A 27,910-nucleotide genomic window follows, 5' to 3' on the forward strand; every position below is an offset into this window, starting at 1 on the left:
CATTACTCTCCTCTTTATTTTTTTTAATATAGCATTGGCCATCAATTAGAAACCTCTTAAGAATTCCTCGGAAAGGAATATGAGACTGCTAAGATGTGGTCTAAGCAAGTCTTGTGACATAATATATAAGCAAGAAATGCCTCAACTAAACTTAAAAAAAAAGTCTAGATGAGACATGGAGACTCAGGTTTAAAATGATTTTAGAATGTATCAATTCTGGTCCCTTTCTTATATAGCAGAGAAGTTAATTGGCTTACCAAGGTCCACAGCTTAAAAGTAATGTATTGAAATTATTTCAAAGATACCTTGACTTCCCATCTATTGCCCTATTCATTATTTAATGCTATGTAGCGGATGCAGACTGCCCTTCCTTCTCCCAGCTCTCTGTGTATTTTATGCTAACCCCGTGGAGTGGGAATGGAATAGTGGTAGAAAAGGTATTTATATTCATTTTTGCCATATTTCTGGGCCCACAGATGATCCTTTGAAATGCAGTTTATCACTCTTGGCCCTGCATTTGTGAGAAAAATATTTTGGAGTCAAACAGATATGGATTTCAATCCAGCTCCTTGCTTGCTTATTGCGGAAAAATGGCCAAATTATGTAGTATCTCAAACCTCAGATTCCTCATTCATTAAATAGACCTGGTGACTGTATTTGCTACTCTAATTTTCATATGAAGCTATGAGATAATGCATGTGAACCTGTCAGCACAGTGCCTGACATAGTAAATACTCGATAAAAAATACCAATTACAATTTTCCCTCTGTATCTACAGAAGATTGGTTCCAAGATCCCCACACATACCAAAATCTGGGTATGCTCCAGTCCCTGATATTAATCTAATATAAACTGGTGTGGTATTTACATATAACCTACACACATCCTCTTGTGTACTTAAAGCATCTCTAGATTACCTACAATATCTAAGACAATGTAATGCTATGTAAATAGTTGTTATACTGCATTTTTAAAAAGAAGTATTATTTTTATTGTCGTTTTATTATTTATTATTATGTTTGTTTTAAATATTTTTGATCTGTGGTTGGTGAAATCTGAGGATGTGGAACCCATGGATATGGAGGGTTATTAATGAATAAGGCGAAATTTCAGCATTGAGGGATGTTGAACGGGGGTCGAGAGTGTCAAGAGCACACACTAGATTTCAAGTCTAGGTTCAAGGCTGCCTTCCCTGGCCACTCCAGCTAGAGTGAGTGCTTTCTCATGGCACCTGACATACATGTTGGCTTACATTGTCCCTGTATCACTTGGAAACGTCTTTCTTCTCTGGCCCAAGTTTTTCTATGTGCAAAATGGGGCAGGGCAAGGAGGGGAATTATCTACCTCACAGAAGTTTTGAGAGATTTAAATGAGTATGAAAGTGCTTGGCAAACTGAGCAGTGGAAACAAACTTTCATTTGCTCCTTCATTCATTCGCTACGTGTTTATTGAGGAAAAGCTCCTGTGTATTGGCGTCGTGTGTGGTTGATACTGGGAAAGCATTAGTAAACAAAATCTTGTCTGTCTTCTAGAACTTCATTGTTAAGTAAGAAAGAAATTTCAATACGACTGTAATATGAGATTTTTATTATTTTAATAATTATTGTCATCTAATTTCTTAGTATAGACGAAAGCTCTTGGATGGCATACACCTTCATGAATATTACTGATAAAACATGCCAAGGGTCAAACCAGGAAATGACACAAGTGAAACTTGCAGAATATGATCATGCCATTCCCCTGCTTAAGGTTCATTAATAGCTCCAAGGATAAAATCCCAGCTTCTGAGCAGGGCATTTTCAAGGTCCTTCTTCATCTGACTGCTGCCTCCTCATGCCATCAGGCGCTTCCCCATGCTGTTTCCTCTACTGAGGAGGCAGTTTCTCCTTTTCTTCTCTCCTCAGCAAACCCTGGTGGTTTTGTAAGACAACACCTCCTCCCAGGGCCCTCTCACTACTCCTCTAGGGAAGATCGGACACCTGTGAGCTCAGGGACTTGTGGCTGCCTCCATTATAGTGACAATTGCCACCTTTTGTATCTTTGTCTGCACCCCTGATGGATGGAGAGCTCTTTATGCCAGCGACTTTGTGTCCCTAACACCCAACATGGAACCTGGGACACAGAAGGGCTCAGTGTGTGTTTGAAGTGGATGAGCAAGCGTATGAAGAAATAGCAGTTATTTCTTGCTACCTTCTCAAGTCTTGGGTTGAATACATTAATTAAATGACCAATTCAAGTGAATTGAGAAGCAAAAATTACTTCTTTGTCACTGCCAGGATGAGAAATGTGATTTTCAACCAAGGCTCCTCAGAACTGTTTAAATCTCTTGCTGCCATAAATATGGGTATGGATTCCATGAATAAGAGAAAGTGGAGCCCACCATGAGAGGGAGAACTCTTTGACTCCTTTTTCTCCAAAGAGGGCTCAGAAGGTTTTCTCAGTGTTGCCAATATCAGAAGAGGAGAAGAATGCCCCATTTCACCAAGCATCTGCAACCCTAGACTAAGGACTTTCATGCTCTTGTCTAAGAATTACCCTCTGGGCCCGGCGCGGTGACTCACGCCTGTACTCCCAACACTTTGGAAGGCCGAGGTGGGTGGATCACCTGAAGTCAGGAGTTTGAGACCAGCCTGACCAACATGGAGAAACCCCGTCTCTGCTGAAAATACAAAATTAGCCAGGTGTAGTGGCACATACCTGTAATCCCAGCTACTCGGAAGGCTGAGGCAAGAGAATCGCTTGAACCTGGGAGGCAGAGGTTGTGGTGAGCTAAGATCGCACCATTGTGCTCCAGCCTGGGCAATAAGAATGAAACTGTCAAAAAAAAAAAAAATTATCCTCTGTAATTTAATTTGCTCCTGGTATCTCCATGGTATAATTCAAAGAATTTGTGTTGTGGGGGACAGAAGGGCTGTATTGGAATCTTGGTTCTTCCATTTGCTAGTTTTGTGACTTGGGGGCCCCTCTGAGCCTTGGTTCCTCCTTTGCAAGACAATCACTTTACATCATGGTGAGACAAATCCAATAGGATGACATCTGTACCATGTCGCCGAGTGCCTCATATGCACCCAATAAATGTGAGCTCTCTTTCTTCCCCACCACAGAAACTCACTCTGAACATGCTTCCAATTGTTACCATTGATGATTCATGTTTGAGTCTGGGAAGGTGTTTCTTGAAATCTGATAGCAATGACAATGACAACTGAGTTCATCATATGGAGTGATGACTGTGAACCAGGCACTGTCCTAAATGCTTTATATATCTGGCTTTTTATGATAGCTCCATGGGGAAGCAATACTGTTATCCAGTATTGTCAGCTAAAGAGACTGAGGCACAGAGAGGTTATAAATCCTGCCTCAGTTTACACAGCTGAGAAGTGGGGAGCCAGGGACTCTGGCTCCAGAGTCTCATGGTACTAACAAAGCTTGTCTATCACCCACACTTCAGCTGGATATAGAGTCTAGGGAACAGCAGTTAACTCGTGGTGCCATGCCAAGCCACTACAATTTCAACCTGAAGTATCAAGAAACTTCGTCTGCCAGGAAGTCTGTGGAGGTCACATTATTGACAAGTATATGATTTCCCATACCTTTTGGAATATTGAAAATACCTCTAGGCACCCCTCTCTCATTTCCTTTACTACTTCCCAGATTTTTTGAGTCCACAGGTCTGAGGTGAAAAATCCTAATGTAACCTAAACTTCTGAAAAGGAACTCACAGAGATCAAGTGCGTTTTTTGCTCTCTTGCTCCATATAGAGATTCTAGTATACAAGGAGAATGGCAGTTATAATCAAAATACTAATCACCACATTTAAAGCCTTAAGCATAGCAAACAATACACTTTTATCAAAAACAGCCCATTAAAATTTACTAATAACTTTTCATATAATGGCTTATTTGATGGCAATAGTGATAATAATACTAACCGTGAACCTACTGAATACGAAATATATTAATAAGCCATCTTAAAATGTTATTTACTCTTCACAACAGTGAGAAAAATGTGTATTATTTTCTCTGGTTTACAGATGAGGAAGCAGGTTCATATGTTATCATATTTAATCTTTGTCATAATGCTTTGAGGTTAGTTCTCTTAACCATCCACATAACTTGAGGAAACTGAAGCTCACAGAGGCTAAGAAATTTGTCCAAGCTCACATGGCAAATCAGAGGCAGAGCCCCAGCTCTGCCCAGAACTTGAAACCAAATCTTTTTGACTCAACAGTCTGGGTTTTGAATTGCTGTGCTGCAGTTCTCAAAATAACCCATAATGTAGGCAGATATCATCCCAATTTTGCAATGGGGAAACTGAGGTAGTGAGAGGAGAACTGGCTTACCTAATATTCTCCTAGCTCTACTGTATACTCTGGAGATCAAAATGTTTAGTAGTTGCATATAAGGGCTTTGGAGCTGGCTTGCAGTTTGCACGGTGATAGGACCAGGTGAGCTCTCAGTAAATGGCAGCTCTTGTCATTTTCAGCGTGGGAGTTCGGCAGCCCACAACCTGGGCACAGACCTGATACCTGCGGCCTTGACTATGTATTCTGTTTTTGTGCAGACTTGTGCTTGGACCACAGGACTTTTCTATCATCCCCATGCAATGCCTACCGATGACACACTATCCCAGCAAAGGCCACTTGAGTCTCTGCAGTGGAAAGCTCCCTTCATGGGAGGCCCATCTGAATGAACGTGGCCTGCAGGAAGCCCTTGGAGCAGAGGCCCAGCCCCTGACTCACACTGAGCTGTCCTCCATCCGGTTGAGGCCGGCTCATGAGCCGCCCACCTCTCCTGCACCCCCTGCCTTCTTGGCACCGACCTCCGGCTACAGCCTTTGGGCTCCAGGCTGCAGAATTAGTCACTCACGGAGTCTTCCTTTGGCATCTGCCAGGATCCAGGAGGAGGGGTTTATAGTCTGTCTGTCTTGCTTAGCCTTTTCCCTGCCTCCTTTATCAGTTGAACTGGTAAAGACGAAGCTGAATTTCTCTCCCATTTCCTCCAAGGACCAGTATCCAGCAAGAATCATCTCTGCAGTTGGGAGGCGAGGGAGAAGTTGAACACCAGGTCTGGCTCTTTGCCCCCAGAGGAAGAGTTAGTCACTTGGTTATTGCCGGCTGAAATCGATTGGAGATGTTACACGGAGGAAATGCTTTCCTATGAGTTAGAGGAGCATACTCTTCACAAAATTGCCTTTTACTGAACAGAGAAAATGGCAAACTGATTTCCTCTTCAGAGAGTTCTGACTTTAATCCCCTAGCTGCTGCCGTTAGCAATTTCTTTCTAACCAGTGCATAGAAGTCAAGGGAGGCATGTCACAAAAATGTGGAGTAGGGAGGAGAAAAATTAGATGTGTACACAATTATCTCATTTTATCCCCACAACAATGTAATTGTCATTTTCCTGATTTTTTTAAAGGTAAAACTTGAGGTGGTGAATGCCTGTCCAAGGTCATAGAGTTGGTAACTGGCAGAACCAACATATGGACCCAAGTCCGTGCAATGCCAAAGCCACTGTAGGGGAAATGGCTCTTCTGTCTCTTTCTCTCCCTCTGTCTCCCCTTTTCCTCTAGGTTCCATGTGTTACCTTCCCCACTCCCACTCTCCAAGGGATCAGAGGATTAAATGACACAACACACTGCCTTGCATACAGTAGTTGCTCAATAAATACACATTAAATTTGAATTGCTATGCCATGCCTTTTATGAGCATTTGCATTTTCAGAAAGGAGTCTTGGAAAAGATAATACTTAATACCAAGGACTAAATGGTTGAATTTCCAGCACAGGGGATCTCTAGTGGGACATTTCTTTCCTCCCTCCCTCCTTCCCCTCCCTCTTCCTTCCTCCCTTCATTTCTTCTTCTCACGTTCACTCCTTCAGAACAAACACTGACACTATCCTAACTACTTTTAAATATTTACTTATTTAATCCTCATTACCACTGTGTGATGTAGTACCATTATTGTTAGCAATAACCCGTTTTTCAAATAAGTAAATGGGCATAGAGTAGCTAGTTATCTGCCCAGAAACACCTAACTTATAATAGGCAGAGTGGGAGTTTGAAGGTGGGCAGTTGGCCTCTTTAACCATTGCCAGCATCGCTATCCAGGAAGGGATAGCTTCCTGGAGGCATTTCCATCTCTCACATGAGCTTGACATTGCAATTTACAAGGTATGTTCAAACAGTGTCTCTTATTCTATTTGATTCTCACCACCATTTGTGAAGTCTGGACTATTATTCCTATTTACAACAGAGAAAGCCCAAACTTGGAGAATTTAAGTGACTTGCATAAGGCCACACAACTGGCATGTTAGCAGAGCTTGGGAGTCAAACTAATTTATGGTCCCCTAATTTCTATGAATGAGGCTGGTGTTGGAGAATTAGAGCTGGCCAGGACAACACTTTGAGCAGGGAGAAAATGCTCATTGTGATCATTCTTTTTCTTGAAAGTTGGATAGTGAAAAATGTGTGTGTATGTGTGTGTTTGTGACTCTGTGTGTGTGTGTGTGTGTGTGTGTGTGTGTGTGTAGTAATAGTAGTCATGAAAGTATTTTTCAGAATTTGAGGTTTTAATAAAATGGAAAAAACATTTTTACCAGCACCCTCTTTTCCCTTCTGGTTTTTAGGTACTGTATAATTTAAGGAAATGCAATCCATATGTTTGATTATTCATACTTCCATCATCAAAAAATATTGTTGATTCTTTGAGGGGCTTTTGATGTTCTAGAAACCATTTTTTTTTTTTTAGGGCAAGGGAGAAGAGATAATTTTTTTTTTAAAAAAAGGATCCTTCCTTTTCCTCCTATTTTGTATCCCTTGAAAAAACATTTTATGGCATTTCAGTGGGAAATGAACAAGTAGTCAGTAGAATATTCCATTTTTTTCTTTACGTTTTTAATATAGTAATGAGTACAGACATGCAGTTCTCAGCCTCAGGGCTCTCTGATGTGGTGGGGAGGGGAATTCATGGAATTCCTACCTTGTAGAGTCACTTTACCTACATCTTCTTATGTGGTGTTTCTAACACACGGGAAAGAAGTGTCATTGGCTCCACTGTATAGAAGAGAAATGTGAGGCTCAAAGACTGGGGAGTTGTACCGCTGGGACACAAATCCAACTTCACCTGGTCCCAAAGCTGTGACGCTCATACCTTTCAGCTCCTTCCAGAGAATACAAGGGTGTTTGCTATCCAGTGAAGATATTACCTGATTCTATTCACATCACGACCCCTATATCCCTAGCCAGCACTTATACCACTCCCTTGCAGGAGCTCTTGCTCACCTTTAGAGGAAGTGGGAGCTAAGGGTTAGTTCATGTAGCCTAAAAGCCACCTCCTCAAAGAGGCTTTCTCAGCCTTCTGTCTAAAAAAGCCCTTCACCTATGCTCCATCACTTAAATCTACTGTAATTAGCAATATAGCACTTTTTACAAGATGATATTTTTCTTATCTATTTTTTTCTGTTTATTATCCATCTCTACTCCTTTTTTCTTCACCCTAGAAGTAGTAGAAATCCCTGCCATATAGAAGCCACTTAAGAAGTATTTGTCGAAGAAAAGCCTGTCTTATCCATCATTGTATTCTTAGGCCCTGAAACAGACTAGGTATTTAATAATAATACTACCCAATATTGCTGAGCACTCACAATGTACCAAGCATCCTTTGAAGGATTTTACGTATAGTATCTCATATTAACTACCTCTGAGACAGTTATAATTATTATTCCCATTTTACAAATGAGGAAACTGAGGCACAGAAAAGCTAAGATCCCACAGCAAGCAAGAAGTAGAGTTGAGTTTCAAATTCAGGCACCCTTGACCCCAGGGCTGGGCTCTGAATTACAATTCTAAGTGTTCAATGAATCAGTGTGTGACTGGGAGAACTACAGCTAAGTAGAATATGGAGTGTTGAAGGCATGGAAGAAGCAAGGTGCTAAGTGTCGAGGAGAGAATTCATCATAGCTGAAAGAATTCAAGTTTTTGGATAAGTTGACAGTTAAACTTAGTCTTAGGATGGGTAGGGTGTCATGTGCATTTCGGAGTTCAGAGTTAGAACAGCGGGTAGGATAGAGAAAGGACAGGTTATGCACAGAAAAGAGAGGGAGGGAGGAAGGAGTGGGAAATAAGGCTGGAAAGGGCGGAGGAGGGCAGAAAGTGGAGGACTTTGAATGTCAGGCCAACAGTCGTGGTCTTGATGGTGTGCAAGCAGTGTGTCAGTTCAGATGGCCTCTCAATCTTCTCATTTCATCTTCACAGTAATCTCACAAGGTCCAGATTACTCTTCCCGTTTTATAGATGACACTGTGAATGTTCAGAGTTGAATTTTCCCAAGTATCAACTATTAGTCATTAGATGTAGGACTTTGATTCCCCTATGCTCAGGCCATTTCCATCACCAGGTAAACACTTCCACAACTCCAGGGAGAAAGGAATGATGCCACTGTACCCATCTCAACTTCCCAGGGGAAAGGAACGGAATTCCCTGGTCGCTTCTCCTTCTCAACCTAGAAGGCTGTTTCCAGGGGAGAGAGTTTCTGATGTGGGGGGAGGAGCCAGAGGACGGGGTAGTTCTGAGTGGGCTGGGGCGTTGGTGGAGAGAGAGCCTTGTGGAGGAGGGGAGGACTGGAAGAGAGAAAGCAAATTGTTTCGGGATGGAATTTTCCAGAGAGGGCCTCAGTCAGAGAACAAATGTGCCTTCTGAATTTTCGCTATAATTGTTATTGACCTTTAGTGAAATGATCAAAATTACTGTGCTGTACCCCTCCACCCCTACCCCTTTTTCACAAAATTGTTTTCCCTGACTTTTCAAAAATGAAGTTTGGCAAGCCTAGCCCTGACAGCCAGCCGACTGTGGGAAAACAATGCACCTCCTTATGGCCCCAAATGGAGCGTTTGCAATTAATCCATTGATCTCAGTAGAAAACCCTATTGTATCAGGGCCCGCCAGGAGAAAGCTGTATCCTGCCCCTCTCCCGCCCTGCACAGAACGTTCATTGAAGTCAGCCCCCAAATTGATGGCAGGATATGGCCCTAAAAGCCTCCAATTTAAAGGGGCCGAGAAAATAATGTTGGCTGGGTGGCGGAAGCTGGGGTGGGGACTGGGGAGCTGGGAGAGAATGGGGGAGAGGGAGGGGTTTCCTTCAGAATCTGTGCAGGACCAGAGGGGCAGGCATGTCTTTGTCCAGAAGGTTGCAAACCATGGGGTGTTTCTGGTCATCCTTTACTCTGCTTTCCTTAGTTTGTTCTGTAGTTTCAGACCATTAGCTATCTAGTTTGCTGATTGTTTGGCCTTTCTTGCTGCTGCCACTGATAAAATGGACAATAATAATACTCACTGGGATCTATAGAGCATTGTCTGGATACCACCCCCTCTCTGTATCACCTCATTTACTTCTCCAACAGCTTTGTGGTGAGGGTGATGGAGATTATGAGGACCAGCTCCTCTTAAGTGGGTCCTGCCTGCCAGGTGCTGTGTTACGTATTCTTTTTCATTTAACCCTTCAAATCCTGGAAGTAAACCGAGCTGGGTTATGGTATGGTTTGGCCAGTTGAACAGGAACTCAGTCCACCAACATTCAAAGGTGATTAAGTATCATTGGAAATAAGAGACATATTTGAAGAGTTCTGAGACAGAACAATGTATGTGGCTGGAAGAAAGTTAGATAAACTGCCTGGGGGGAAGGAATGAGCCGCACGTGGCTAAACTGTCTTCCATGGAGGGCGGATTGAGATGATCATAGGACTTGTTTCTGCTGAGCTGAGTGGAGTGTATACTGGGATGCTGCCATCCTGGGGCACCAGGTGTGCTTGTGAGGGTGTGCCCTGCACAACTCCAGCTCCTGGACCTGCCGTGCCTGTCCTCTCAGCTCTTCCCTCATCCAGTACATTCTCTTCTTAATGAATGTTAAACAATCTTCAAAGAATCATAAGTCCTTCAGTAATACCTATGGTGTCAGCCCTGGTGGTAGGTATTAGTCTCATTTTATAGGTGAGAAAACTGAGGTTCCATGCGGTAGAATGACATGCTTGAGGGTACACAACTACTAATTACTTGATTCCAGACCAACAAAAATATAAGCTCTAGGAAAACTGGGGTCCTTATAGTCTCACTCAGAGATACATACACCATCTCTAGCTAGCTTGGCATCTGGTATGTAGTTGGTACTAAAAAAATTTGTTACATAAATACATAAACTGCTTTTTGCTCTTTTTTAGGCTATGTGGGGCTCTGGCTCCTCTCTGTCTGCCTGGCTGCTATACTGCTATTTGTCTGATCCCATGTTGTTCAACAATCCTTCTTCAAGGATCTTCTGATAAGATAGGCTCAACCAACTCGTTAGCCAGACTGGTGTCCCCAGCTCCTGTCTGCACACTGGCTCCTCCCTTCCCCATTCCTCTCTGCCCCTGCCTTCTGTGTGGTAAATGAAGAAGAGAGTGGTGAACACACTGAATTGTTGAAGATTTTGTAGTCTGAACTGTGAAACCTCTGTCTCTGAGTGCAGCTGTGCATCCCAAGGGCTCCGCTTAAGGAGGCTTCAGATCAGTAGGCAGCTGCTTCAAAGTGCTCGCACGGAAGCTTCCGTCTCCTCTTAGAAAAAGCTGCAGGGGGAGGGATGGGGTGGCCACATCTATCAACCAGTGCCAGCCTGAGCCCCAAAGAGACCAGCCTGGGCACCATACCACGGGAACAGAGTATCTTTTGAATCTCTGCAATAGCCGTGAGGGGTAGATGTTGTCCCCACGGCATTGCTGAAGACACTGAGGCTTAGACGTGGTGAGTCATTTGCTGATACATGCGGGAGCCAGGACTCAAAAGCAAGGCTTTCTGTCCAATTTCACTTTCTTCTCATTTGCCTCATTTTCTAAGCTCAGCTGAGGCTTAGGGTAAGTGAAGATCAAATCTGAGCTTCCGTCCTATTTTCCCCTCAGGCTCGCCCTCACAGAGGCACTCTGAGGATAGAAGCAGAATCAGAACAGAGCTTGTGTGTTTTGTTATGTCTCACCTCTCTTTCCCAAGATTTCAAAGGCATGGGCCCATTTATCTAGACACTCAAGTTCTCAACAGGGGCGTTAGCAGCTGGGGAGTGGAATGCTGTTTGGAAAGGATGAAACAACACTGGCAGTGTTTATATTCAATTCCGGAGACCTGGTTAGAAAAATATTTTTAAAAAACGGAAGGAAAAGTAACCGTGCACTCCTAAAATGTGGGCTCATCGCGAGGGACTTTTGCCCTTGGATTCTATTCCCAGGAGTGGACGTGTCCAGCCTCAGACTGCCGTTAGGAGATGAAAGGGAATCTTTCAACATTTCCTCCTATTGTTTGTGCTTTCTCCCTGCTTTGTCACCACCGTATTCTTATTGGAATTTTGTTAACGTGCAGTTTCTCCCCTGGAAACAATTAGAAGAGAAGAGCTGTCAAAGCCAAGCAGGAAAGACCTGTGGCTCACTCCTAAGTGAGTAATTATCATGTGTCTTGGAATGGTTGGCTGCTTCCAGTTGAAGATGTTTGAGCTTAGAAAGGAAGGCAGATAAGCATCCAGTGAAGTGAAAGATGAGGGAATCCACCTGGCTGCGGGAGGTGGCTTAGACCCCACAGCAAGGCATGGGGAAGGCTGAATATGACTCAGGCACTGGAACACCTGAGCTCAAATCCTGATTGCACTCCGTACGAGCTGTATGACCTTGAGCAAAATACTTACCGTCTCTGAACTTCACCAAGTTCATCACATAGACAGGAATTCTATGTGTTGTGTGTTCTTGTGAAAATGAAATATGAGAGAATATGAAAGTGACTGGTGACTGGTACACGGTAGCTTTCAAATATGTCTTTTTCTTTTTTTTTTTTTTTTTTTTAGCTGGAGTCTTGCTTTGTCGCCCAGGCTGGAATGCAGTGGTTTGATCTCGGCTCACTGCAACTTCCACGATATGGTTTGGCTGTGTCCCCATTCAAATCTCAACTTGAATTGTGTCTCTCAAAATTCCCACATGTTGTGGGAGGGACCCAAGGGGAGGTAACTGAATCATGGGGTCCAGTCTTTCCATGCTATTCTCATGATAGTGACTAAGTCTCATGGATCTGACGGGTTTATCAGGGGTTTCTGATTTTGCTTCTTTCTCCTTTTCTCTTTCTGCCACCATGTAAGAAGTGCCTTTGACCTCCTGCCAAGATTCTGAGGCCTCCCCAGCCATGTGGAACTGTAAGTCCAATTAAACCTCTTTTTCTTCCCAGTCTCTGGTATGTCTTTATAAGCAGTGTGGAAACAGACTAATTCACTCTGTCTCCGAGGTTCAAGTGATTCTTCTGCCTTAGCTTCTTGATTAGCTGGAATTACAGGTGTCTGCCACCACACCCAGCTAATTTTTGTATTTTTAGTAGAGGCTGGGTTTCACTGTGTTAGCCAGGCTGGTCTCAAACTCCTGACCTCAAGTGATCCGCCCGCCTTGGCCTCCCAAAGTGCTGGATTACAAGCATGATCCACCATGCCTGGCCCAACCATGAAGCTTTTGAGATGGCCAAGTAAAAGAAGCAGGAACAGTATGAACAGGAAGCCTCAAGCACTGGCAACTTAATTTCTCCAACAAGGAACTGCATGTATGTTTGTATGTATTTGTGTTTTGGAGCAATAATTTAGAGAAGAAAAGAATATTCATTGAGGCTGTCTGTTCATGTGGGTTTTCAACACTGCTGTGACTATTAATCAGAGTGTGTGTAACTAAGCCTACCATTTATAAAGCACTGTTCTATCCTGGGTACTGTAGGAATATTATCTTGTTTAATTCTTACAACCACCTTATGTAGTAGGAATTGTCATGCAAATTTCCACGTAAGGAATTAAGGCTCAGAGAAGTGGTCAGTAGTAGAGTTAGGATTTTGCTTTTGCTTTTCTGACTCCAAAGCTGCTCCTACTACCACTGAATTCCAAAAGCTCTTGCGATCTCTAACACTCATATTAGTATTTAGTATGCACAATCTTGTGTTCACTCACACATTCAGTCAAGGAGCTATCACGTGCTAGAAACTATTCTAAAATGGGGGTATCCTAACTTGTAGAAGACGGTCTTTACCAATTACCTAAAATTTTTGAAATTCAAATTTTTGATACTTTGAGAGGATTACATTAATAAATGTATGAAAAGCACTTTAGAGTGTACTTGGTATATACAAGGTGCTCGGATAAGTCTTAGAACACTCAAACCAGGTAGTTTGAGGGGAATAGTTGTTGAAAGAGTTACAGGCATAGAGAAAGAAATGAAGGATCATGCTAGATCTCACGGCTAGCAACAGAAGGGCACTGTTGTCTTCCCCAGGCCTGAAAGGGTGAGGGGAAAGCATGGTCGTGGAACCAGGAGAAAGTAGCCACATAGATAGGGTTGTAGCCTTTCAAGAGCTGTGGCCTTTGGTAAAGAAATACAGCTAACCCACTGCAACCTGACAGAAAAGGAGCCAGGAGAGGAAATACCCTAACCTCACTTTCCTTTCAGTTCTGATCTCCTGCTGGTGGCACCCATTGGCCAAAACCAACTGGAGACTGGAGACAAGGGAGCCCCTGATGTCCTCTGCCTGGTCAGCCTCCAGGGGCACAGAGCTGTATAGAAAAGTGCAGACAGTGGATCTGGATGGGCAGAAAAAATATCCAGCTGCATATTCCATAAATACCAAATTCAAATTCCCACTCTGAAATTGACTGCAGTCAAATAAGAAAGATCAGACTCTTACCTAATGTTCACAACACAGGACAGGGTGTGTGAGTCTATCACAGCAGGCTTGAGTTGGACTAGATGCCACCTCATGTTTGTCACAGCCTGCAGTGTTTCCCCAATGTCTCACAAAGCCCACTCTTCAAAGCAGGCCTTAAAAACTCTCTACATTGGGGTTCAGCTCACATGTCCTCCTCCCACCTGATGTAGTGGCCAAATTGGATCACTCACAGTTCATGGTGTCTTCCTACGCACAGTCACACCTCTGTGCTTTGATGGAAGTGCTTCTTCCAGCCCAGCAGGCCCTGCTCTCCTGCCTTCCCCCAGCCCTTTTCAGCTCTCAGGGCACATACCACCTGCTCAATGAATCCTCTTCTGTTCACTCCCACTCAGATTTTTAGCATGATTTTCCTGTGCTTCTGCAGTATAGGGCTTGCTTATCTGGGTAAGGCATACTTCATTCAACAAACATTTCATTCAGCAAACATTTACCGAATCTCTATAGAGTTCCTGGCACTGTGCAAAAATGGACCACAAAGGGAATGAAGCCTGGTTCTTTCTCTTAAGAAACCTGGAATTAGCATTCTCCTTCTGCTTAATAATCTCTCTACTAGACTATGGGTGTGCTGAGGACAGGGAATCTGCTTAATTACCTTTGTGCTCTCAGTGCTTAGCAACCACGTGGCACAGACGTCTTTTAGGAAATGTGAAGCTATAGAAGAAAGAAAGAGAGAGGAAGAAAGGAAAGAAGAAATTAGTTGATTTATTCCACAGTTGTTTGGCGTCTAAAATATGCCAGGTCCTAATGAACAATGAATAAAACACAGGCTACACACGCCTGTTTGTGTGTAGCCTGTTTTATTCATTGTTCATTAGGACCTGGCATACACATATGTGTGTGTATGTGTTGGGGGAGGTGCACATGAAGACTCAGAACTTGGTGATGAGTGTCTGCAGAGCTCTGAGAACAAATCAGAAGATGCCCCTCTTGACCAGCTTTCTGAACTGAAGCTTTCCGAATCCACAGGAAAGAAGAGAGGGACCTATGTAGATGCCCAACTAAGCTTTTGAGTGGTGGTTAAAGAGACTCTTCAAACAATTTCAGAAAGCAGGTGATTTTTGCAATTGCAGGCTTATAGGCATATGGTATTTGGATGATATAATTTCTTTAATTGAAAGTGTTATCTTAACCAGGGAGTTTTGCAAAACCCCAAAACAAAGACATCTGTTGCTGTTTTTGTTCTTTTCCCCAGCAAACAATCTGGTGGTGAAAAATAGGAATGACTAAATGGAACACCAGGGAAAATCATGGATTTGAAAAACAAACCCCTACGTCTTTAAGAGGGGGGTAATTAATCGTGGCACAAAACAGGCGCATCTGAACAGAGTTTTCTGTGAAATCTTGGGTCATTATAACTCTACTTATTTTCATATCAATAATTATTAATATGGAACCAAGGGGAGAATTTGTGGCAAGTTTAGTACACTTCTCCGTTGTCCATGAACCTTAGCTATTAGCTCTTTATGTTGGTGGTTTGGCTAAATCTTTACACCAGATCCTTTGATCCATTTGCCTCCTGGACATCTCCCGATGGCCCAAAGTTGCCTCAAACTCAGCTGCTCAAAATTAATCTCATCAATCCACCAGAACCTGCTTCATCTCCTGAATTCTCCATTTTGGGGAATGTCCCACCAAGTCAGAAACCTCTCAGGACCTTCTCTCTCCTGCAAACCTCGCAGAAGCTGAAATCAAGATCAGTTGTCTCTTCTTTGGAAAGATTCTGCATTCTGCTGCCTCTTTTTCACCCCTACTACTTCTGTGTCGACTCTCAGGTTACTGCAATGATTCTGCCTCTCTCCAGGCTTCAATCCAACCTTGACCATGACCTATAGGGAAATGGCAGGAAGCAGAATTCACCTCACATAGTTCAAATGAAGAAACATTAATGAAGGAACTGCTTAGAGGGGTGGGGCAGGGTTAGTGAAATAAGCAAGGGATGTTGAGGCACCTAGAGACTAGCAACGGTTGGAAGCTATTATCACCTCTATAACCAAAGGGACAAGGGGAAGAAACAGATATTGAAGCCCAGTGAGAAGTGAAACTGTGGAGGAAGGGCTGCTCAGTGGTGCATAGCTAGAGAGTCCATGTGGCAACAGGGACAGAGCAGGGAGAAATCACACAATGCACCCTCTACTTGCCTTCCCCCTGTTGGTACTTCCCATTGGATGGACCCAGAGCCTAGCTCAAGGGAGCCCAGAAGAAGCAGTTTGCAACAACAGGGCAGAAAAGTGCTGAGGATGTATCTGGGGCATGGAAAAGGAGGAAAGAGAATCACAAGTCTCTCCCCTCTTATGTATTCTTTTTTTTTTCCATTTATTTTATTGCATTTTAGGTTTTGGGGTACATGTGAAGAACATGCAAGATTGTTGCATCGGTACACACATGGCAGTGTGATTTGCTGCTTTCCTCCCCATCACCTACATCTGGCATCTCTCCCCTTGCTATCTCTCCCCAGCTCCCCACCACCCACCGTCCCTCCCCTATTTCCCCCCAACTGACCCCAGTGTGTAGTGCTCGCCTCCCGGTGTCCATGTGTTCTCATTGTTCAACACCCGCCTGTGAGTGAGAACATGCGGTGTTTGATCTTCTGCTCTTCTGTCAGTTTGCTGAGAATGATGGTTTCCAGGTTCATCCATGTCCCTACAAAGGACACAAACTCATCATTTTTGATGGCTGCATAATATTCCATGGTGTATATGTGCCACATTTTCCCTGTCCAGTCTATCATCGATGGGCATTTGGGTTGGTTCCAGGTCTTTGCTATTGTAAACAGTGCTGCAATGAACATTCGTGTGGACGTGTCCTTATAGTAGAACGATTTGTAATCCTTTGGATATATACCCAGTAATGGGATTGCTGGGTCAAATGGAATTTCTATTTCTAGGTCCTTGAGGAATCGCCACACTGTCTTCCACAATGGTTGAACTAATTTACACTCCCACCAACAGTGCAAAAGTGTTCCTATTTCTCCACATCCTCTCCAGCATCTGTTGTCTCCAGATTTTTTAATGATCGCCATTCTAACTGGCATGAGATGGTATCTCAATGTAGTTTTGATTTGCATTTCTCTGATGACCAGTGATATTCTACGCTCTATACCCAAGTACTACTTCTAAAACCCCTACTATGTCTCTCCGCTGACTGAATCACTTTAGAAATTCCTCATTTCACTCAAGATAAAATCACAGCTCTGTAAGCTGGCATTGTCTCCCCACTGCCACTGGCCTCTCTAGTCCTGCCTCTCACCGCTCCTGGTGCTTACCTGACCCCCAGTTCTACTGCACTACTTCCAGGCCCCTGAATATACCATGCTGTTCTAAATCTTCATGGTTTAGTGAATGTTCCTTTCTTTTCCTGAAGTAGCCTCTCTCTCCTGACCGAAACCTTTCCAATACCACCTGCCCGCTAAGCTGCAAGTCTTCCTTTCAAGATTAGTTCACATGTCACCTTCTCTGGGAAGCCTCCGCTAGCCATTCCACTCCTCGACCTGAATTAATCACCCCTACCTCTATACAATCTTCCTTATACACATTTATATTTTGACTATTGTCACACTTCATGATTTTCTCTTGATCATGTCTGTATCCCCCAGCCAGACTGGTAGATCCCTGAAGATGAAGGTTATTTATTATTCATCTTAGCATACTAGCTAATTGTCATAGTTCCTGGAACATTAAATCTGTTCAGTAAACATTTAAGAAATAAAGGAAAAAAGAAGGAGGGAGAGAGGGAGGAAGGGAGGGATGGAGGAAAGGAGAAAGGAAGGAAGAAGAAAGGAAGGGAGATGAGGAAGGAGGGAAGAGAGAATGAAGGAATGGAAGGAAGAAGGGAAGGAGGAAGTGAGGGATTGAGGGAGGAAGGAGGGAAGGGGGAAAGAAGGGGGGAAAGAGAGAAGGAAGGAAGAGAGAGGGAGGCAGGGAAGGAAAGAAAGAAATTATTCCAATTGTTCAAAGCATTTCCAAATACTTTTGCACCTCTGACCTTCACAAGCAGCCTAAGCGTTGTGGTGGGTATGATTACCTGGGATAAGGACACTGAGTCTCACAAAGGGATGAATGGAAGCTCAGGGAGAAGGCAGTGGGAAAAGATTGGGATTGAGAATCAGACTATTTGGTTGGAGCCCTGGGTCTCTAATTTTCTGGGTGTGAGTTCTTTGCTGAACTAGGAACTTTTCTGAGCCTTTGCTTCATATCTGTAAAACCTCCCAGAGTGGGGTGAGGCAATGTGTGAAGATGGTTCACATACTGTACAAGGCTAGACAAATAAAAGGGATTTAGGGCCACTTTTCGGCACCCACTCTGCCATTTTTAGTAGTTCTGATTGACTTATTGACATCTGCCTAGCTCTACTACCTTATATGCCCAAGCCAACAAAAGGCTGAGTAGGCTCTTCCCACAGCGGGAAAGTTGCTTCTTGAATTTTTAGAGGTAGGTCCAGAAAATACCTGGAGACAACTGAGCCCAGTCTTTGATCTCCTGCTACTGTCACCCACTACAGACTTCCTGACAAGAGGACACAGGCTTCACACACCAGCAGCAGCTCAGTCCAATCCAGCTAGTCCCTTCCATCTTTGGAACACTCTGGATGCCAGAAACTTCTTCCTTTGTACAGAAATCTTTCTCCCTATAATTTTTTCATATTGGCTTTGTTTCCTTGGCTTTGGGACCAGAAAAGGCCATGCTCATTCCCATGTAACAGCTCTTTTAAATGAAGGCAGCTCTGTTGTCCTTCTGAATTGCTTCTCTTCCAGGCCATGCTTCTCTTGTCCCTCAGCTGTTCTTTATTAGAGAGACTTTGAGGCCTTTTTCTACTCTAAGAGCCTCATCAGAACTTTTCTCTCTGCTGCTATTTCTCCCTGGAATCTATGACAAGCCACTCGACTGCCTCATGGCCACATTGACACCATAGCAATCCATCATACATCTCAAACAGTAATCATAAGTAACAGAGGTCCATATATCCAGGTGAGAAAAATCAAGGCTCTGTGAGATGGGGGTTGCTTGCCCTAATTCATATCGATGGTATATAGAATCACAGGGACTAACCCAGAGCTGCCTGACTTCTGGAGCCCCATGTGTTCTATTGCCAGTGACACCTGCACTTGCTCCATTTAAGCCATGGACAAAGAGAACTGAGAGGGGCACTGGTTGCTTTCCTCAATTCAAACCAGTCTCCTCAATGAAAATACAGGATCAGACGAGTTTGTAATCATCAATGGTGCCTTTCACATAAGAAGCACTTGAAAAATGATATTCTTTTTTCTTTTTTTGAGATGAAGTTTTGCTCTTATTGCCCAGGCTGGAGTGCAATGGCGCGATCTCAGCTCACCACAACCTCTGCCACCCAGGTTCAAGCAATTCTCCTGCCTCAGCTTCCCAAGTGGCTGGGATTACAGGCACCCACCACCGCACCCAGCTAATTTTGTATTTTTAGTAGAGACAGGGTTTCTCTATGTTGGTCAGGTTGATCTCGAACTCCTGATCTTATGTGATCCACCCACCTCAGCCTCCCAAAGTGCTGGGATTACAAGTGTGAGCCACTGCGCCCAGCCAACATTCTTAGCATCATGATTATTTTGTGCTTTATGAAACTTGACAATTGCTTTTCCCAATCGTTCTGAGATTTTCAGATAGTGAGGTTTTGGGAATTATATTGACTGATGCTCCTCCCAGTGTGGTCTGCATACTGGTGTCAGTTTACAAACCATCATGGGTCCTTGCTGAGATAAGTACCAAAGTTGAGAATGAAGGTTGAGACATTTTATAGCAATTTGACATCACTATGGCATCCAAGCATGTAATTTTGTGTTTTACAAAAGCATCAGTTGGCCACAGATTGAAAATAAAAACCTGGTTTTTTACCATAGGCATTTTGAGAAGCACTGATGCAGACTATTCTCTAATGATTGACTGGTTCTGTTTCATTTGCATAAGAATTTGGACCTCACTTGCATAATAGGATCCGTTCAGCTAGGTCTGGAAAACAATAGTCACATTGACTGTGTGCTGCGTGCTCTACCAGGGGCTGTGAGGGGACAGTAGGAATGAGCAAGGGATTGGATCTTCCCATGGCACTCGGCACAACAGTGTGCCCAGAGTAGATGCTTAGGGAAAGTCAAAATTGGATTGGTTTGACTTGAACGTGCACTTGCAATTCTGAAGCCTACCTAATGGTGGTTGTCTCCAGGAATCTTTAGGCCTGGTCAAGAATGTCTGAACACATGGCCTACGGTTATGGGTTGTAAGCATATAAGAGTAAGACCCTTGTGCACATCTCCAAGTGCTCTAACAACAGGAAAGATGGACTGAGATCTTTGGGAATTTGTCTGCATTATTTGGCTGTGTTTTTGCTTGGCTTTTTTGTTTTTTTAATTTTTTCATCCATGTAGTCTTATTCTGCCAGCTGGACTGCTTACTTTTTGAGGAAAGGCCATATCATAGACCATGAGTCTTCACATTCAAAAACATACTTTTTCAAATTTAATTTTTCTGAAATCAATAAGGATCTTACAAGTGATATGTTCATATGATGTTATATCCCCCAAGCCCAAAAGTGATCAAATCAGCAGTACTTTTTATGCTTAAAGGCATCTTAGAATTTAACAAATACTGCAAGTCTGTGATACTCAAATTGCTTTCAGCATTCTATTGGACTCATATGACATGTTCCATAAATACCCCCTGGTTGAAGTGCCACCTTTAGTTTTTAGAAACATAAGTTGAAGTTACTGGGGGGCAGAAGTATTAAGTGGAAATGAAAGCTTTTTGTCTACAGTTGGAACAAATATTTGTTTATTAATTTATCCCTAACAGTAATATTTCCCAGTTAGTAGCTGTATCCTACCTTACAGATGAGAAAACAGGCTCAGAGGTAGAGGCTGTTGTTTGACCAGGGTCAACAACTGGTTAGTTGCTGAACCAAGAGTCCATGGTCTTTCTACCATAACAAACTGGTAATCTGTGCTCATTGCAAAGCCCAGTTTAAAAGTTACTCTTTCAGGAAGGCTTCTTTGATTCTTCTATCCAGATAGTGGTGATCTTTGTCTTTTCTATGCCTCCCTCACCCTCTACCTGTGTCAAGCTAATGGCCTTAATACTTTATGCCTTAAATTATGGTATTTGATGTATGTCTTTGTTCCCATCACCAGATGCCAGTTCCTTGGGAGGTAACTAAGGAACCAGCTTCTACTGGGAGATGTTGACAACTTGCCCCAGATCTTAAGATATTTCCCTGCGAAACCTAATTTAGGCTTTGACTATGTGTTTTTGGGTTCATTTGTGATAGTAAGGGAGTGGTTCTGGTCCAACCAAGGTCCTATCAGTCTATATGTTCTGAAGCAACTTACTTTTAAATTAATCCTACCTTAATGTGATTGTTTCTTATGTAAAGAAGTAATGTGGGCTGGACACAGTGGCTCACACCTGTAATTCCAGCACATTGGGAGGCCGATGCGGGTGGATCACGAGGTCAAGAGATCAAGGCCATCCTGGCCAACATGGTGTAACCCCGTCTCTACTAAAAAACACAAAAAATAGCTGGGCATGGTGGCATGCGCCTGTAGTCCCAGCTACTCGGGAGGCAGGAGAATTGCCTGAACCCAGGAGGCGGAGGTTGGGAGAAACAAAAAACACACAAAAAAAAAAAAAAAAAAAAAAAAAAAAAAAAAACCCGCCAAAAAAAAAAAAAAAAAAGAAGTAATGTGGGCCTCACACAAGTAATCAGGATTTGGGGTTGTAATTATAATGGGATACAATTTTTTCTGAGTACAATGGAATATTATTGCTAACAGTAATAACAGCCAACATTTCTATAGCATCGTATAACATAAAAAATATTTTCATGTCTATTATGTTGTTTCATTCTCATAACAACTCTATAAGGTAGGTAACCTCATGCTCATTAGCTATAAAAGGATACTGAGGCTGAGTCACCCATGGCTCCCACTTATGGCCAGAAAATGGCAGAGTCAAAGCTAGCATTCAATCATCCATCTTCATATCCATGCTGCATTTAACAATACAATAAATGTTATCATGGCCACTTTTGTTATTTTCCTAGCACTGTTCTATCTGATGTAAACTCATTATAGCTATGAACTCCTTGGCGGCCAAGCATTTGATAAAATCTGTTGTGGAGCTACAGCTTTCCAGGTGACATCTCAGGTAGGTTATTAGGATTAATAGGCAGGCAGCAGACACTATCAGTCATGTTTGCCCTGCAGGTAAACTGAACCACATAGATGAAGGGAATTACCCAAGAATGATGATGTCTGTTTCTCTGACTGTTAGGCAGATATCTTATTTCCTTATGGAGCAAGTGAATGTAGCCTGGCATAGGAGATAAGTCAAATGTTATGATACTGGTCTTAATACCTGCTAAAGGTACAGCACAGCACAGACCCTGAACATGTTCCATGGGAATGCTATCTCTGAGCCATGGATAGGATCCTGGCCACTGACCTTGCTGGTGACCACAAGCCCAAATTAGATGTGTTATATTTGTCCAACACATAAAACGTACTTTTGTGGTGTGGACTATCTCTGGGCTCCTGGCTATTCTCAACTCCTGACTACTTCCTCACCTGGGTTCCCAGGTCTTTATCACTTGCTAGGGGAATTGTTCTCTACAAAGGGTTCCCTATGGCACAAAGTTCCCATTAGTGGGACTAAATCAACTGGGTGTGGATCTGTTTTGCCAGCACAATTCCCTTGAGAGCCCAGGGGAGCTTATGTCTTTTTTTGTGTGTGACAGTTCAAGTTAGCTGTGTAATAGGAAGCACTCAATTTCACTCTTCAAAGCCACTAAATGGCTGCTTTCTTTGTGAAGCTTCTGTTAGCTCCTTTAGATAGAGTTCAGCATTCTGTGCGACTCCCTTTCTTTGTACTTAACTTCTATTGTTTTACTCATCTTATGGCATTGAGGAACTTGGGTACCCATCAGTCTTTCCCACTAAATTTTGAGCTCCTAAGGCCAAGAGCTATGGAGTCCCCAGGGCCTACCAAGGAGGTTGTACAGAGCAGGAGTTAGGAGGGATAGAAGGATGGATAAACAAATAATGGCATGATTTAGGATTGGAAGACTTGGGTTTGAGCCCCACTTGGCCAACTCACCAGCTGTGTGTGTGACTCAGGCACATCAGAACTTACCTGGGTCAAACTTTGCTTTCAGGTAAAATGAAGAGAAGAATTCTTTTCTATCATGGTCAAATATGGTCATATGTGTGGAAATGCTGTGAAACAGTAAAGTTACATAACACAAAGCACAGTTTTATATTTCCAGGACATAAATGAGCAGGTGCTATAAATTAATAACTGACACAGTTCTAGATGATTCAATGGAGAAGGAGGCAAGGCTCAAAATGGCAGCCTAGGGTGTGTCCATGTCCCTGCCTCTTGATTTTGATGAAAATGTGAGAGCAATAAGAATGGTCATCACTGATTATCTTAGAATAAAGTATTTAGTCTGTTTTTCTGTCTTGTGCTTGATGCCGCTTGACAATGTCCACAGCAATGTTTCCTTCAGCTCCTGTCTCCTGTGATGGGAAACTCATGCCCAGGCCAAGGTCACCATGCAGTCATACACCCGCGTTTGGTATAACGCCCTGCTGCCACCACCTTGAAATGCTTCACCACTAGGAGTCCCACAGTTATTTTGCACTGGTTCCTGCAAATTGTATACAGCCAGTGCTCAACTTACGACCACGATTGGGACCGGCAGACTGGTCGTAACACTATTTGGTCGTAAGTTGAGTAGGCTATATGTACAGTTGAAATGGTGCACGCGGAGATGGTAGTGCTGCCAGAAGCTGGTCCGCACTGTCATACACCCAGCTGGGCAACGTTTGTGCTGCCAGACGCGGAGCAGTCGTGGCTAGTGATTGTGGTCGTAAAGTCTAATGGTCGTAAGTTGCATAGGTCGTAAGTCGATCAATACCTGTACTGGGTCCTGCTTGCGTTCTCCAGAGACTACTCTGCTTTTCTACTAATTGAGCAGACAACTCCCACCCTGTTGCCCATTCTGAAGGATGCTGCTTTTGAGGTCTAAACTGAGAGAAGGATCCCTCTTTCTGTGAATGAGCCTAAGATATTTAAACACAGCTGTTGTTCTCCTCTCCTCCCAACCCCTATCTCCTCTCTTTTCTCTATTAGTTTGTGATGTCATCATTATTATACATTATTACATATATAATTACATATTATATGTTATCATGTATTATTACATTCCATTTGAATGTAAAATGGGGCCCATTTTGCAGATGTACTATATTCTATTCGTCTGCCTGTGTTTTCTTGTATTTGACATTACACAATTTTAACAATTGTAGTCTTTCGATATGTCCAAAATTTGTCAACAGTTCTTCATTATTATTTGTTCAAGTTTGTATTTCTCCTGTCTGTAGTCATCAAGATGATATTAAGAACCACTGCATTCCTGGGATAAACCCTATTTACAAGAGGTCATGATGGGTTATTCTTTCTTAGTATACTACGGAATTCAAATAACTATCATTTTATTTAGAATTTTCACAAATGTATTAATACGTGAAGCTGAATTATAAATACTTTTTTGGTATTCTCTGTCAGATTTTAGTATAAGGACTTATGATAGCTTTATAAAAGAAATGAGATAACTTTTCATATTTCTCTATGTTGTTCAACACTTTAGGCAGCATAGTGATCTCTTCCCTTAAAGTATTAAAGAATTCACCATATAAGGCCTGAAGGTTGTAAGGCTGAAGGAAAGGGTAATCCTGAAGATAATTTTCTTAAATTGTGCTATGGTTATTGATATTTGAGTTTGTGTGTGTGTGTGTGTGTGTGTGTGTGTGTGTATTTCTTGTTGAAACAATTAATTTATGATTTTTCCACAAATTATCCAAATTAATAAAAAATTTTCAGAAGCATAAGCACATAGCTATGTATAACATACTTTGGATATTTGTATCTTCTATATGTATTATATTCCTTCTGCATTTTTAATTTGTTTCTCTTTTCTTGAATAGATTTGTCATAGGTTACCCCAGAGAAACAGTCTTTAGATTTATTAATATATGTGAAGTCACTATATATTCTATTTTTCAAAATAATTAATTCTAGTCTTTACAGTTTCTTTTCTACATCCCATCAGTCTCTCTTTGGTGTGGACAGTTTATTTTAAAAAGCTTTTCAGTTAAAATATTATTTATTCTATTTTCTTATTTAAAATGAATATATTAAGGATAAATCAAATATAGAATCTTCATTTTTTTTCTATTTTTCAAAATTATTTGCAGTGTTTTAATTTTAATTAGTTCATTACTGACGTCCTCACTTGGGGTTGTAAATTTCATTATTATAAAGTGATTATTGTTATCTTTTTCCTTTTGAAATCTGCTTTGTCTAATATTTAACTCATTCTCCTTTCTCTTTAAAATTATCTAACTAATAAGGTTGCACCCTCATTATTTTAAACTTTCTGTGACATTTCATGTGCCTGTCTTTTACATGGACAAACCACTGGTTCTGTTTTAAAACCTAGCCCAGGACTTTCTATCCTTTACAAGCTCATTTCTGTTTATCTATCTGTGTTTTACAGCTCCCTTGAAATCCTGGTTAATGGTCGATTTACAAGAGGTTTATTTCTTTAAAATTTTTAACTTTTGTGGAACCTTATTTTATTACCTAAAACTCCCCATACACTTTTTCCTCCATTGCTAAGTCGCTGTTTCCCCAAGGAAAGCAACAAGTTGAGGCAGGAGCAATTCAATGATATGCCTCTGTAAGGATAGGACTTTTCAAACTTATTTATCTAGGAAACCTAGGAAAAATAGTATTAATATATTGATGAAATACCAAAAGGAACTTATAAACATAATGCACATTTGGATTAAAAGAGGAATCAAAAGTTTGTCTGATTCAATTGTTGCAAGAAATGATCACATCAATTCATGTGTTTAATGCACAACAAACACTGACTAATATCAGAAATGCATAGTGCTCTTATAAGAAGTATATGTAACATAGACTGACAATCATCCAAAAGGTAATATAAATAAGTTGGTTAGAGCTGCCGATGTGTCATTTTATAGCAGAATGTTCCAGGTTTGTAAATCAAGAATCTCTCATAGGACCACCAGGCATTCTAATTTAAGGTGTGCCATTTCTCGTCTTTTTTTTTTTTTTTAAACAAAAATCACAGCAGTATGCATCCTATGCTGTAATAATAAGGAATACACACATGCACATACTTCTTATGTACAGTTGACCTTTGAACAACACGGAGGTAAAGAACATTGACTGCCCTGCACAGTCAAATATTCATGTATAACTTTTAATTCCCCAAAACATAACTGTAGTATGTAATACATATAACATAAAACATGTGGTCATAAACAGTCAACACATATTTTTATATTATCTGTATTATATGATATATTCATACAATAAAGTAAAAGAAAAGAATTTCCTTAAGAAAATTATAAGGAAAATATATTTACTATTAATTAAGTGGAAGTGGATCACCATAAAGAGCTATCCTTGTCACCTTCACATTGAGCAGCCTGAGGAGGAGGAGGAGAAGGAAGGGCTGGTCTTGGTCCTATTGTCTCAGGAGTGGCAGAGGCAGAAGAAATCAGTGTACAAGTGGACCCATGCAGTTCAAATCCATGTTGTTCAAGCGTTAACTATATATGTGTTAAATTACATTTTAGAAAAGTATCTCAAAATTATTTTCTACTCTATTTTTAATTATTCAGGACAAAGGCTACCTCAAGGATTACTAGCATTTCACAAAATATGATTGGGAAAATTTGCCTTGGGAGCAACTGGGTTGTAATAGTTTTGAGAAAGATAAAACCATAATGTGCTGATAACTTACAGATGGCATTATTCATCTTTCAGTCATTTTTTTATACAACAAACACTTAGGAGGCATGAACTCTGGGTCGGACATTGTGCTCACCTACAGTTAGAGTTGGGAGTGAAGTGGCTGAGTTTGGGAGAGGTGAAAAACAACAGATCTTCAAGCCTTAGAGATATCATGTCAAGGATGGTCTGACCTACCTGTCTCTCTAAGCCGCCTTCCTGTTGGCAAGTGCCATGGAGACCACTATCCCAAAAGCCCAGGATCTCTGGGTTTTCACTCTACAGCTGCATGGCTTGGAGAAAGTCACTTACCACACTGGTTCTGAGTAACTTCGTTATAAAAGAGGAATGAAAATAACCTGGGTTCACATTTTGATTTGGTCACCTGCCAGCTTTGTCTTAGCCTTCAGTTTCCTTGTCTGTGACATGGAGCTAAACTGCACTGGATGAATGGATGAGCAAAGGTATATGAAAGTGCCCCGCCAAAATCCTGGCACATAGTTGGCACTCATTAACTGCATGTATTTCTCCCATGTTTTAGATGACTGGGCCTTCAGAGAACTTGCTGTAATTTTCAGGAAATGCGTGAGTTAAGGGTATCTCTGTTTTCACTTGCTTCTGATTTTGTCCCTTCTCGCTCCACTCTGGGTGTCTTTGTTTCTTATCTTCATTGTAGGCCCAAGCCCTGACCAGGCAAGGCAGAGAGTGAAGCCACAGAAAAGTCAGCAAGGCGGTTGGGCCCCCCAGAGGAAGGGGGTGGGCAGGTTTCATTCTATTTGTACAGGTGCATTGTAATGCTGCCTGTGGTGTGAACATTTTCCACTTCATTACTCCTGGCCCTGGCCCAGGCCCTGTCTGCTCCCCTGGCCCCTACCTTGGTTTAATTTCAGCAGTTCCTGGCCTTTGGAAGGCAGCAGTCACAGAAAGGAAAACAAATGAGGTCGCCATAAACATTTCTGCACATTGCCCAGCCGGGGCAGATGGGTATGATTGTGGAGCAGGAAAGGGGCCATTTGGCTGGGGCTGCTGGTACCCCCATCAAAGTAACTCAGTTCCCAAGGGCTTCTGTCTGCTGAGCCCTACCTTTCTAATTGGAGTTGGCTTTGGTTTAACGTGTAAGAGTGGGCCAAAACAGATATCCATGGGTCCCAGGGTGGTGCAGTTCTATGAGTTGGTTGATTTGAATAAATAATAGCTACCATTTACTGAGCACTTACTATATGCCAGATGCTGTTCTAAACACTTTAAATAAATTTTAAATTGTGATCTATCTATTATTATTCTTATTTTACAGATGAGGGAACTGAGGCACATAG

General features: G+C 42.1%; 1 long non-coding RNA gene across 1 annotated transcript in view; it reads left to right on the forward strand.

The window, feature by feature from the left end:
* Positions 1-12,161: 12,161 nt before the first annotated feature.
* LOC119473508 overlaps positions 12,162-27,910 on the forward strand; it is a 45,942-nt gene continuing 30,193 nt past the window's right edge. The window contains exon 1 of the long non-coding RNA XR_005202724.1: positions 12,162-12,190. This is a non-coding gene — a long non-coding RNA (uncharacterized LOC119473508). The remainder of the gene's footprint in view (positions 12,191-27,910) is intronic.

Source organism: Cebus imitator, unplaced genomic scaffold (assembly GCF_001604975.1).
Source record: "Cebus imitator isolate Cc_AM_T3 unplaced genomic scaffold, Cebus_imitator-1.0 Scaffold163, whole genome shotgun sequence".
In the NCBI taxonomy this organism is placed as follows: Eukaryota; Metazoa; Chordata; class Mammalia; order Primates; family Cebidae; genus Cebus; species Cebus imitator.